This window comes from Dipodomys ordii, unplaced genomic scaffold (genome assembly GCF_000151885.1).
Source record: "Dipodomys ordii isolate 6190 unplaced genomic scaffold, Dord_2.0 Scaffold23, whole genome shotgun sequence".
In the NCBI taxonomy this organism is placed as follows: Eukaryota; Metazoa; Chordata; class Mammalia; order Rodentia; family Heteromyidae; genus Dipodomys; species Dipodomys ordii.
Window position 1 is genome coordinate 256854 of NW_012267239.1, and position 12873 is coordinate 269726.

Consider the following 12873-nt stretch of genomic DNA (forward strand, 5'->3'; position numbering starts at 1 on the left):
GCCCTGGGTTTGATTTCTCAGTACCACATAAACACAAAAAAAAAGCCAGAAGTGGCGCTGTGGCTCAAGTGGTAGAGCACTAGCCTTGAGTTGAAGAGCTGAGGGACAGCGCCCAGGTCCAGAGTTCAGGCCCCACAACTGGACCAAAAAAAAAAAAAATCTTAGATTTGTCTGTCCAGGCTGGCTTTGAACTACTTTCACAGTCAATATCATCAATAACTCTCTCACTTTCCAAGTTATGACAACCAAGAATTTCTATAGACAAAGTGCAATGTCAGTGTCCCCTATGGTGCAAAATTGCTCCGTGTCCTCTTGAATACATTGCTTTATATTTGTAGAAACAAGGTTAAACAACTGCATAGAAGTATTTTTTTTTCAGGCAGAAAAGAGTTATTGGTGGGAGAGCAAACTGTGGGCCTGCAAGAGATGGAGACATGTGGAGAGAGAGGGGAAGGAAGAAGAGAAAAAGAGAGAGAACAAATATTTTTTTGTGTGTGCTGGTATTGGGTTTTAAATTTAGGGCATCATACTGTCATTTGTTTTTTTCACTCAAGGCTGGCACCCTACCTTTACTTTTGGCTTTAGTTTTTTATTTATAAAGATGATATACAGAGGAGGTACAGTTACATAAATCAGGTAAAGAACATTTCTGGGTTGGGAAGGTGGCTCAGTGGTAGAGTGCTTGCCTTGCATGCCTGAAGCCCTGGGTTCGATTCCTCAGCACCACATAAGCAAAAAGAAAAAAGCCAGAGGTGGCGCTGTGGCTCAAGTGGTAGAATGCTAGCCTTGAGCTTTGAAGAGCTGAGGGACAGCGCCCAGGCCCAGAGTTCAGGCCCCACGACCGGACACCCCCCCCCAAAAAAAAAAAGAGTACATTTCTTTTTGAGCAATGTCATCCCTTCCTCATGCTCTTTCAGATTTCCCCACCCACAAGTTGTATAGTTCATTTTCAATATATTTCTAGTGAGTACCACTGCTGTATTTGTTCACCTTTTGTCCCTCCATTTCTGCCCTCCTTCCTGAAGATAGAAAAATGAACAAAACAACAACAAAGAAAAAAAACCTTGTTTTCATTTCAATAAACCTTATTTTATATGATCAGATGCACATGGGTGTTCGGCCTTTGTGTTCCTCTCTACAGAGAATCTTCCTTTAGTCTCACCGCATGAGAATCCATGTGTATTTTAGATTTAGCTTCTGCATATGAGAGAAAACATGTGATATTTGTCTTTCTTGCTCGGCACTTTTGGCTTTTTGATGGTTAATTGGACATAAGAATTTCACAGACTTTCCTGCCTAGACTAGCTTCAAACATTGATCCTCAGATCTTAGCCTCCTTAGCAGCTAGATTATAAATGTAAACCATTGGCGCCCAACTCCATAGCACTTTTTATTCATTTTTCTTCTAAAACCTAACCAGTAAAAAGTTTGTTGGAAAGACACGTAATTTTTACCAAACTTAATTTGAATTCTAATCTGTTTTAACTTTTAGTTTAGAAAGACTTCCTTTTGGGCTGGGAATGTGGCTTAGTGGTAGAGTGCTTGTTTTGCATGCATGAAGCCCTGGGTTTGATTTCTCAGTACCACATAAACACAAAAAGCCAGAAGTGGTGCTGTGCCTCAAGTGGTAGAGTGCTATCCTTGAGCAGTAAAAGCTCAGGGACAGTGCCCAGTCCCAAAGTCAAAGCTCCAGGACTGGCAAAAAAAAAAAAAATCCTTTTTGACATTATCAAAACATATTTGCAAATATAAACATTTAAGCTTTTCAAAAAGCATTTTTGCCGGGTGCTGGTGGCTCACGTCCGTAATCCTAGCTATTTGGGAAGCTGAGATCTGAGGATCAGGGTTCGAAGCCAGCTCCGGCAGGAAAGTCCATGAGACTCTTATCTCCAATTAAGTAGCAGAAAACTGGAAGTGGTGCTGTGGCTCAAGTGGTAGAGCACTCTCCTTGAGCTGAAGAGCTCCGGGACAACACCCAGGCCCAGAGTTCAAGCCCCAGGACCAAAAAAAAAAAAAAAAAAAGGTATTTCTATGGGCTAGGAATGTGGGTTAATGGTAGAGTGCTTGCCTAGCATGAATGAAGCCCTGGGTTCCATTCCTTAGTACCACATAAAACAGAAAAACCTGGAAGTGGCACTGTGGCTCAAATTGTAGAGTGTAAGCCTTGAGTGTAAGCCTTGAGCATAGAGAGGCTCAGGAACAGAATCCATACGGAATTCAAGCCTCAGGACTGGCCAAAAAAAAAAAAGTATTTTTACATTGTTAAACTGAATTACTAGTAAAATATAAAAGTTTTATTTTTGTATTTTTGATTAGAGTTTGTTACAAATGTAGAGGCATATAAATTGGTATTTTTAATTAAACATAGCCAGAAGTTTACTTATGAATACAGTATTGTATAAGTTTGTGACTTCCTGCCAAGTGGCTGAGCATAAAGCCATGATTATAGAAGTCCTGAATAAACATATTATTTTTCTAAATACTAAGAAACTTTGAGAAGGGTGGCCAGGGGACTCAAAGTTTCTTGCCTTCTGGCAATTTGAACATTGGGAACAAATTTGTTTTGGACTAAATCTGGAAAAATCATTTGTGTAGTATAGCCAGAAATTCTTTTAGGTTGTCCTTTTCCAGCTTTGTCACTTGTCTGGAATGCTAAGTATTATCAATAGGCCTTTCCAGCAACTTGTATTAAAAAGAGATCTTCCAGAATTGGATCTGAGAGGGCTTGATATAAAGTAAGGTTTTTCCTGGTTACTCTTTGAAAAACTATTAGAAGGATAAGAGTTATATGATTCTGGGTTTGAAAAAAAAAATCCAGGGAGCTTCTAATTCTTTCTAAATACTGTGTTAAATCTTACAGAACAATAAAGAAAAATCATGTGTCGGTGTGAGTGGCCTTTTCTCTGATTAGGAAAATTGAAAATAGAGCTTTGTTATGTTGTGACCTTTTGAGCTGGGGTTACTAATAATTAACTTAATTAACTTCTCTCCCCCACCCCCACTATCCCATAAGTAGATGTAGCTTAGTGAAAAGAATTCTGACTAGCAAAAGTTAGTGAGACTCTATCTTAGAAATAGGCAGGAATGGTGGCTAAAGGTGTGGCCCAAGTATAGAATGCTGAATTCAATTCCCAATACTTCTAAAAAGAGAGAAGAAAGGGGAGGGAAAGAGAGAGAAAAAGAGGTCAGTGCTTTCTTTGGACCTGTTCTGTAATTTATAAAATATTAAAAACCCAGCCCAGCAAATAAGAACAATGATTGGTGAGAGTGCATCAAATGAAAAACTTTCTGCACATCAAAAGAAACCATTGCAAAAGACAATCCACAGAACAGGAAACAAAATCCTTGCCAGCTGTTCAGTGGATAAAGGATTAATATCCAGAATATACAAAAAGCTTAAATTAAGCAAAAGAACAAATAATCCAGTTAATAACTGGGCAATTGAACTGAACAACCAGTTCTCAAAAGAAGAAATACAAATGGCTAATAAATACATGAACTGTTACATTAGACATAAAAGAAATTCATATCAAAACTACACTAAGATTCCATCTCATTACAATTAGAAAAGTAGTCATCAAGAAGACAATAGTAAATGCTCCTGAGGATATAGGTAGGGGAAGAAACCCTTATACAGTGTTGGTGAAAATGTGAACTAGTACAGGCCACTATGGAAATCATTACAGAGATTCCTCAAAAAGCTAAAAACTGACCTACCTTATGATCTCTTTGTACCACTATTGGATATATATACAAAGGAGAGTAAATCAATTTACAAAAAGATAACTTGCATACCCATATTTTTTGCAGCCCTGTTCATAATAACCAAACTCTGGAATCTTCCTAGATGCCCAACAGCAGATAAACGTTACTCAACATGGAATATTATTGAGCTGTCAAGAAAATGAATTTACATCATTTGTAGGGAAATGAATGGAGGTCATCATCTTGAATGAGATAAAGCAAACTTAGAGATCCAAATATTGCAAATTCTTGCACATCTTTGGAGTATAGATTTAAATGGTGATACTTTAGTGATAACAAACATGAATAAAAGGGACTGGAAGGCCATCATCTGGAGGGAGCAGGGGAAAAAGAGGGACTACAGGGGTTACAGAGAAACAAAGGACAGGAATACCTCTCCCTTCAATAACAGCATAATGAAACCTACCAAATGCTGTTTCAAAAAGGTCAGGAGGAAGAAAGGCAATGGGATTATAGTGGAAGGGGTGAATTTGTTCAAAATACTCTGTGTGCATATGGAAATAACGCAGATGCCCTCATTTTACAAATGTCTTTTGACTCAAAAAAAAAAGGTTAAAAATCTCCATGTGTGTTGAAGAATTTAGTATAAGATCAACTGGCTGTATTATTAAACCTTTTTTTTTTTTTTTTACTGTGGTACTAGTGTTTGAACTCAGAGCCTCACTTTTGCTATTCAGATGCTTTACCCCTTGAGCCACACCTCTAGCCTAAGAAACATTTTTACTAGCTTTTTCTCCCCCGGATTTGTTTTTTGGCAACTAATATGGTTATCATATTAGTTGTTGGTTTTGATTTACCTGATGCTAACTTACTGACTTATGTAGCTCTCTTCATGAGTTTAAGTTTTCTTTTGACTAACTCCTCTGTTTAACTGTTTTTAATATATCAATTTTATTATGATTCGTATATCTTCAGTATAGAATTTTATGAGAGATAAATGTATTTATCGTTTGCTTCAAGTACTTTGTGAGTTTTTAGTAGAATATTGATAGGCATAAAAGATAATTATTAGGGCTAGAGGTATGGTTCTGGTGGTAGTGCTTTTTGCCTAACAAATTAGGGGAGTCTCTGAGTTCAAACCTCAATTACCTGTGTGTGTGCACACGCACTCCCACACAATCCTAATAAGCAATTTCTTCTCTGAGAAAAGTTTTGGTTACTGGTTCTAAAGATACAAACCATGAATGGAGTTTCTGAGAAGCCAAAACAAAGATCTTAATTCACCTTTCTTTACTAACAAGGATGACTTGCTCAAGGCCATGTAGATGGTGCCAAATGTGGAGCAGCAATACTAGACTTGATTATCATTCCTGTGGACTCTCTACCATATATTTCCAGTACTTCCTGATATGTAATTTTCAGTGAGAAAGAACTAGAAGCTAGAGTTGTTTGTTGACATTTTATGTGCCATAGTATATAATTTAATGTAAGTACTAAGTAAAACAGTCTTTCGTCATTTCTCTTACAAAGTGTCTTTTGAATTGCTGCCTTTATTTTAATAAGGCATTAGTCATAATTGGGGAATGCAGTGTGTTTTGGAAATTATGATAGCTCCCCATTTACCTGGTCTTTACTGTGGGCTGTCACCCTGGCAAGTTCTTTAGTTCTTTATTTCATTTAATCCTCTCACATAATTCCATGCACCTTCTAAGATACAAAGAATTACCAGTCCTCTTTTATGTATGAGGAAACTGAGACTTCAGAAAGGTTAAATAACTTGCCCCAGGATACAGATTTGATTGGAAGAGGTTAGGTGAGTCTCATGGGTGGTAGTTTTAAAGTCACTACAGAGAATTTAAACCTATTGGACAACAGGTTAAATGGTTTTAAGTAGTTATACATTTCCTACAACTGGTAGAAAAGATTCTAATGGAGGAATTTAAAGGGAAAAATTAGTGACAGCAGTCAGAATCCTGGTGTGACTATGATAGGAGAGGTTGGAGCCACTCCTGTAGTTGCCTACAAAGGTTCTTGTCCCAAAATGTGCCTGGGCTAAAAGTACTTTTCAGCTGGGCAATGGCCTCAGGGCTTCCATGTGGTTTCCACTACAGTTTGTGTTTTCAATTCAAGGTGAATCCTTCCGGATGCCGAATGACAGTGAGAATGCGTCTATAAATTCCTTTTGACATTACCAGTGAAACCTGGTTGGATAGGTGGATGGTTGAAGAGGGTGGGGTTTTTGAATCACTGAAATAAGTTGTCATACCCGATCTTGGCTTGTTACACCATTTTTATGACCTTTGAGTCCTGGTGAAATAACTCCTGTACTTGTGTGCAAGGACTTTAGCTCTCATTGGCTTACACGTGCTATTTTGCACAGCAACTCTGTAAGTTAGATTTTATCAATTCCTATTTATAGGAGAGGACATTTGTAAAATACAAAGTATGATTAAATGGTTTTCCCTTACATAGTTATACAATCATGTGACGAAGCTGGAGTTTGGACCCAGGTCTCTTGACTCTTAAGTTCAGTACTATATACTAGATGAGGCCTGGAGGGAGCTTCTTAAGGTATGTGACAGCTTTATCATTGCTTTGTCCTATGTAAAATTGTTATATGGTATGTGAATTATAAGGTTTTTGGAGTTGGGAGGTAACTTAGATTCCCTTGAGTTCAGTTTCTTTTTTCTTTCTTTCTTTTTTTTTTTTAAACATGCCTATCCTGGGTCTTAAACTCAGGGCCTGGGCACTGTCCCAGGCTTTTTTGCTCCAAAAATTTTTGGTGGTTAATTGGAGCTAAGAGTCACACAGACTTTCTAGCCTAACCAGGCTGGCTTCAAACTGCAATCCTCAGATCCTAGCCTCCTAGTAGTTAGGATTACAGGGGATTACAGCTCCCAGCTTCAGTTTCTGGTTTGTTGTAGAAGTTATTTTTTATCTATATTTTTTTTTGGGGTCCGGTCGTGGGGCCTGAACTCTGGGCCTGGGCGCTCGCTGTCCCTCAGCTCTACTTGAGTCACAGCGCCACTTCCAGCCTTTTTTTTCTTTTTGCTTATGTGGTGCTGAGGAATCGAACCTAGGGCCTTAGGCATGCAAGGCAAGTGCTCTACCACTGAGCCACCTTCCCAGCCCTGTTGTAGAAGTTAAATGGACATAGTTTGAAGACAGCACTTGTTAGCATGGAGGGTAATTTTAGCATGTCATATGAAAGTCGGAATTTAGAAGTGTTCTGAGCTATTCCAAGGATAGTGTGGTGGTCAGGCTTGCAATTGTAGCACTCAGGAGGGTGAGACAGGAGGAGTACAAGTTCCAGCACAGTCTGGACTACACAGTGAATCTCTGTCTCAAAAACACCAAAAGTATTTCAGAGACTGGAACCTTTATCTAAAACTGACCAATTGGGCTGGGAAGTTGGCTCAGTGGTAGAGCGCTTGCCTTGCATGCCTGAGGCCCTGGGTTCAATTCCTCAGCACCATATAAGCAAAAAGGAAAAAAAAAAGCCGGAAGTGGCGCTGTGGCTCAAGTGGTAGAGCTCTAGACTTGAGCTGAAGAGCTGAGGGACAGCTCTCAGGCCCAGAGTTCAGGCCTCACAACCGGACCAAAAAAAAAAATAAAATAAAACTGACCAATTGAAACAATTTAAATACATAGTATACATTTTTCATAATATAAATTGCCCAGCTATATAAAAAGGAGAAAAATGGGATGTTTACTGTGCAAGTTTTTTTTGTGTGTGTGTGTGTGTGTGTGTGTGTGTGTGTGCATGTTTGAAAAGTTTGGTGAAAGGAGAAAAAGGAGAAAAGCAGTTTAACAGCAGTTTCTGTGACAGACTAGAAAGTATTAGGTAACCATGAATTCAATATGTGCCTTTGATACCTCCTAGAAAAGCAGGATTGTTCTTTTTTGTTGTTGTTTTGTTTTTCTCCTTAGACTAAGAGCAACCCAGACGGACACACTGTATTCTGAGCTTGCCAGCCTACATTTTCCTGGTATCTGTGTCACCTTCAAGGTATCCCCACTCTGTGATGCTAGTGGATAGAGATGGTGCGGGAATTGAGTATATATGGCCTGGGAGGGTCCACTATAAGGAAGTACAAGGCAATCTTGAGATAGTAGGAGTGCTGCTCAGGTTGAGTGTAGAGCTTAGATTTAAGGCAGAGAAAAACGTAGGTTAGAGGGAAGATGTCCAGTCTCATTTCCTCTTATCTGATGTGCTCATTCTGTGGCCATTGAGTTTACTGTGCACAACAGTCCCAGATTAATGTAGGAGGTAAGAGATGGCCCCTCTGTGTTTTATTTCCTCAGTAGGTTTTAATCATACCATCTCCTTGTAGATGCACAGGAAACTCTGGAACTTCCTGCGTGGCTTTGGATGTATAATTAGGTTTAGGCAGGGCTCCTGGAGTTCAAAATCCTCTTCTAAGGAGGCTGTCCTAACCAGACATCTGGTTAGAGTCTGGCCACCCAGACTGCAGCCTTTGAAAATGCAGGGTTTATTTCTATAATGAAAGCAGTTTATGTTTCCACCCATGTCTGAGAAATCATGAAGTAAAAAGTAATCAGTATCTACAAATTAAATATGGTTATAGTTAAGAATTTTACTTTTATAGCTCTAAATTAATACATAGAGGTCTAGAACTGGCAATACATTTCCTGTTTTGCAAAACTATGTATTTTCCATTAAATACCATGATAATTAGTACCTCAGAATGAACATTTTTGTTTACAAATACAGCAATAGGCTGGGGAATGTAGCTTGGTGATAGAGTACATGCTTAGCATATGCTACGCTCTGTGTTGTATCCACAGAATCTCCCTTTTCTCCAAGAGTCCAGCACTGACCCATGGAACAAGGAGATAAATCTAGATTGGACAATATAGTGTTGTTACCATATAGTTATTAAATTCAAAATTGTGAGTTCTTGAGGAATTCATTATGTCTGGGTGCCTTGCTCCTGTAGACCATTGGGTTGGGAGTAGAATTTGACAGTTGGTTCCTCAGTAGCTTCTTCTGTAAGTGCCCTCTTGGTGGACTCTTGTGAGGGCTTGGTGGCTCGTGCTAGGTTCTGCATAGGCCATATGGTATCTGCTGTGTGGGGTGGGCTTTAGTGACCTTCCCTTCAGTTTTGGGAACAGCACATCCATTTCCTGTTTTCAAAGAAATATTTTGTGACAAATACATGTGACATTCTTCATGGATTGTTATAGTGAGAGATTAATTTAGCATTTAGCGGCTACATCACAGTTTTCGTGAGAATATTTTTGTTGTTGTTGCTAGTCCTGGAATTTGAACTTAAGGCCTGATGCTGAAGGCTAGCATTTTGGTAGTTTATTGGAGATAAGAGTCTCATAAACTTTCTTTCCTGGGCTGACTTCAAATCACAATTCTCAGATCTTAGCCTCCTCAGCTGGAGGGATTACAGGTGTGAGCCACCAGTGCCTGACTTGTGAGTACTTTGTATTCCACACATTGACGTGGCTGGATGAAGTAGGTGATGGGTGCTGATGTGACACCCTTCAGTAAGGCTGGAAAAGGCATAGGTAGCTTCTACGGTGTTTGAAAAAAGAATTTGCTTGTTTTAGTCTATTGATTAAAATGTTAATTTCATCTAGAAATATCCTCATAGATAGACCTGCAATAATGGTTGGCTGAGTGTCTGGGCTTTTCTTTTTTTGATTAGTGTATAATTGAGACAAAAAAAATAACACATTAAGAGTGGTTCACTAAGCCAGGTGCCAGCGGCTCACATCTGTAATCCTAGCTATTCAGGAGGTCTGAGGATCATGGTTCGAAGCCAGCCCAGGCAGAAAACTCTATGAGACTCTTATCTTCAATAAACTACTTAAAAAAAGCTAGACGTGGTGCTGAAGTTCAAGTGGTAGAGTGCTAGCAAAAGAGCAAAAGAGCTCAGGACACCCATGCCCTAAGTTTAAGCTCCATAACTGGACTCCTCCCCTCCAAAAAAAGTAGTTCAACTTTTTGGAAAATTGGGTTTTTAATTTAATTAATTAATTTTAGATATTTACACACAGACTTTAATCAGTAATAGCAAAATTAGGTGCTTATAGGAGATTTACAAATGACTACATCTTAGTTTATAAAATAAACTAACAAATTTATAATAATTAAGATGATAAAAATGTTCTTAGGTCATAATACTACCAAACCAGAATTTAACAACAGAAAAGTATTAGTCTTTAGATTCTTTTGGAAGTCATACAACCTGATCGGTTTTGTTTTGAACTATATATATACACACACACTTCCACTCTCATTGCATTGTTTCTGAGGAAGTCAGCTAATAATGGTATCTTTGTTCATTTATAGTAAGGTGATTTTTTTTTTTTTCTTCTCAAGATTTCTATTTCTGGCTGGGCACTGGTGGCTCGAAGCCAGTTAATTACCAAAAAAGCCAGAAGTGGAGCTGTGGCTCAAGCAGTAGAGTGGTAGCATTGAGCAAAAAAGCTCAGGGACAGTTCCAGGTACTAAGTTCAAGCCCCAGAACTGGCACCAAAAAAAAAAGATAAAAGATTTCTGTTTCTCTTCCTCCTATCTTTAAGAAGTTATACAAAAGTGTTTCAACATGTCAGTTGATCAGTGTTACCCTATTCACCATTCTCATCTCTCCCAACCCCACTCATCCCTCTGTTAGTTTATTTTTGTAGTGTTGGGGATTGAATCAGGACCTTGTACGTGTGTGTGTGTGTGTGTGTGTGTGTGTGTGTGTGTGTGTGTATACATATATAAATACTTTCACATTAAACTGTACTCCTCAGTCCTAGGAAATTATTGATAGCTTCATGATGATAGTGTGATGTCTGAGTTTCTGGTAGTAAACGCACAAATCAAATTGATTTATTTATTTATATAATGATTCGTAATTTATTTTTATTTAAATTTTGAGAAGGGGTGTTACTATATAGCCCCAGCCTTTTGAGTGTCTGGATTACAGGTATGTCATCCATCATGCCTAGTTGCCAAATTCATAGGGATTGAATTTAGAGTCGTGGATTTCTAGTGTCATTCTGCCTAATAATTTACAAATTGAAATTCATACTTTGTTATAAATTTTACTTTATTTTTATAGACCTTTGGGAAGTGTGTATTTCATTTCAGGATAGTGCAGGTATGTTTTACATGATTTTTTTTCTTTTTTTTTGGTCCGGTCGTGGGTCCTGAACTCTGGGCCTGGGCGCTGTCCCTCAGCTCTTCAGCTCAAGGCTAGCGCTCTACCACTTGAGCCACAGCACCACTTGTGGCTTTTTTCTTTTTGCTTATGTGGTGCTGAGGAATGGAACCCAGGGCCTCATGCATGCAAGGCAAGCACTCTACCACTGAGCCACCTTCCCAAGCCCATGATTTTTTTTTTTTCTTTTTTTGGGTCCAGTCGTGGGGCCTGAACTCTGGGCCTGGGCGCTGTGCCTCTTCTGGCTTTTTCTGCTTATGTGGTGCTGAGGAATTGAACCCAGAGCCTCATGCATGCAAGGCAAGCACTCTACCACTGAGCCACCTTCCCAGCCCCTTACATGATTTTTTGAGGATAGTTTGGGGTCTGATGTGCTAATAATCACTAGGTTAAGAGATCTCAAGTTGTCAGCTTCTGGGACCACTCTGTCTCTCAGTGTATTCATTGCTTCATCTGTACTTCTTATATCTTAGGACCTTTGCAATAAGTATTTCAGTGTTGGAATTTATTTTCCAGAAATCCTTGTTTGATATTATTCATTAGTTGTTTTCTAAAATGTACAGGTTGTTGCGTTTCATACATGATACTATTTGCCCATTAAAAGTGTAAAATTTTGTGTTTTTTAGTTTATTCAAATTTGTGAATTATTGTCACAATCAGATTTTAGAACTTTGCATCACCCTAAAAAGGAATAACAAGCTGCATACCCATTAGCAGTCACTCTGTTTACTATCCATAACCTCTGGTAATTGCTAATTAACTTTCTGTCTGTTAGTGTATCTGTTCTAAACGATTAATATACAGGGTTATATAACACATGGTCCCTTGTGTCTGACTTCTTTTGTTTAATGGGTTTCAAGGTTCATCCATGTTGTGACATGTATCCATACTTCATTCCTTTTATTGCCAACTCCATTGAAATGGAGTGTTATTGGATAAATATAGTACATTTTATTTATGGCCATTGTTTATCAGTTGATGAGAATTTGGAGTTGAAACAAAATTGTTTGTTATATAAAAAGCATTAAAATTAATTGTGTTATAAGATCCACAATTAATACATAACAAATATATGCCAATAATTAAAAAAATTAAAAATTATTTTTCTGCTTATGTGGTATTAAGGAATCCAACCCAGAGCCTCATGCATGCTGGGCAAGCACTCTACCACTGAGCCACATTCCTAGCCCCTATGCCAATAATTTTAAAAAATTTAAATATTGTTTTTTATTATTTTTTAATTGTGAAAATACTGTACAGAGGGGTTACAGATACATGAGCAAGGTAATGAGTATATTTCTTTTCTTTTTTGGGGTGGGGATTTGGTCGTGGGGCCTGAACTCTGGGTCTGGGCACTGTCCCTCAGCTCTTCAGCTCAAGGCTAGCACTCTACCACTTGAGCCACTTCCGGCTTTTTTTCTTTTTGCTTATATGGTGCTGAGGAATCGAACCCAGGGCCTCATGCATTTAAGTACTCTACCACTGAGCCACCTTCCCAGTCCCATGGGTACATTTTTTATCAAGCATTGTTGCCTCCTTTGTTTTTCCCCTATCATCCCTGCCCTCCCATCTCCACGACTATACCCACCCCCCACTGCCTAAATTGTAAAGTTCGTTTTTTGGACACAGCATCTTGTACATCTCATTGTTTCAATCCGTCAATCTGAATCCCCTATTTAAACAATTTGTTTTTTTCCCTTGCCCTCCCCAAATTATACCAACATCAAATACAGTGAAAACAGGGGTTATACCATGGGGGAGGAACATACAAAGCAACAAAAAAAATCACATGGTACCTTATAAATACGCTAGAAACAATAGCAAGGAAGAAAAAAACTACTTGTGTCCCTATCTTGGGGCTCATTTTACTTAACATCATCGTATCTGACCTTTTCTGCTTGTCCCATACATATACTAGTTATTGTAAATAAGGGAAACCTTATTGTCAGTTGTGGGGCCTGAACTCTGGGCCTGAGCACTG

General features: G+C 38.6%; 1 protein-coding gene across 1 annotated transcript in view; it reads left to right on the top strand.

The window, feature by feature from the left end:
* The window catches only part of Specc1l (sperm antigen with calponin homology and coiled-coil domains 1-like), a 176340-nt gene that overhangs the window by 29771 nt on the left and 133696 nt on the right, over nt 1-12873 (top strand). The gene's annotated exons all lie outside the window — the stretch shown is intronic.